The sequence below is a fragment of the Hetaerina americana genome, unplaced genomic scaffold (genome assembly GCF_022747635.1).
Source record: "Hetaerina americana unplaced genomic scaffold, ioHetAmer1.1.p SCAF_7, whole genome shotgun sequence".
In the NCBI taxonomy this organism is placed as follows: domain Eukaryota; kingdom Metazoa; phylum Arthropoda; class Insecta; order Odonata; family Calopterygidae; genus Hetaerina; species Hetaerina americana.
The window spans coordinates 29,053,486-29,054,617 of record NW_027287316.1 but is presented as its reverse complement, the minus strand read 5'-3'; the positions used below and the strand labels follow the sequence as shown (position 1 = coordinate 29,054,617).

At 40.7% G+C, this 1,132-nt stretch overlaps 1 non-coding gene across 1 annotated transcript; it reads left to right on the top strand.

The window, feature by feature from the left end:
- The first annotated feature begins 511 nt into the window (after positions 1 to 511).
- Positions 512 to 582, top strand: TRNAG-GCC (transfer RNA glycine (anticodon GCC)). Its single transcript has one exon. It is a non-coding gene; the product is annotated as a tRNA-Gly (tRNA).
- Positions 583 to 1,132: the final 550 nt, after the last annotated feature.

Sequence of the window (1,132 nt, the reverse complement as noted above, 5' to 3'; positions counted from 1 at the left end):
CTAACTAATACCTTCCTGAATCCCCCTGCATTTTTCATGTAAGCCTAAGCTTTTCGTGGTGTCTAAACCAAGTTCTGGGGATGATTAACCCACCTCCGTCAGAATTCTATTGCTATCTCCTCGTGGCCATTCCTTGTTTCTAGACTGTGGTCCCCATCCTCACTACCATATCTCCCTTCGTCTACCGTCGCGTTTTAATCCCACATGACCATCAAATGTTACCCTCCAGGAACATTCGCGATTATATCCTTTAACCCAATCTATCCTCTAACCTCTTCGCGATTATTCTTTATCTACTTCTTCCTCCCTATCGTTGCTTGGTGGCATATAGACCTGAATAATGACCAAGCTTGTTGGTTCTAATTTTACTTTTACTGATAATATTCTAGTCATTTGTCTATCCTAACTACGCTTCTACCTACTCTTTCGTTCAGTATTACTCGTACACCCCCCTCGCCTGCTCTTTTTCCCTCCTCTGTAATTTCTTTCCCACCTATACTCCTCCCATGTAGCATCGGTGGTTCAGTGGTAGAATGCTCGCCTGCCACGCGGGCGGCCCGGGTTCGATTCCCGGCCGATGCATATTTTTTTCAGGGATCCAGAGAAAGTAAGAGTATCATGTGTCAATAATGCCCGAAACCAGGTGGTCTCTATATCTGCTTGGATATATGGTGTCGCCATAGGTTCATTTTTAATATATACTGTATTGTCAGATTTCATTTTGATGTACGAAGAAAGTCGTCTTACTAAGAGAAAGTGCATAATAATTACGATTTTATCTGAAAGAAAAATTCAGAGCATTTGCTTTCTCGAACGATAGACGTAATCCTTAATTTTAGCGGGACTTAATATGTCATAGGAGTTGAATAATTGGAAAGAGAACCAAAACACCCATGAAAGTCTGGCAAGTTTGTGCCTATTTGTAGTTGTAAACAGTAAGACGCTAACAGCTTTGATTTAGGGAAAAATCCACGGAACCATTTCGGGAAAATAGAACATGATTTCATTAACAAACGCAGGTACACGCGAAGTGTCTGCATTACGTGCATTTTTTAGAATAACAAATCAGGATTTTAAAATATGGAGCACTAATTTCAACCCGCATTACAATACGAGTTTACGAAGGTTCTAA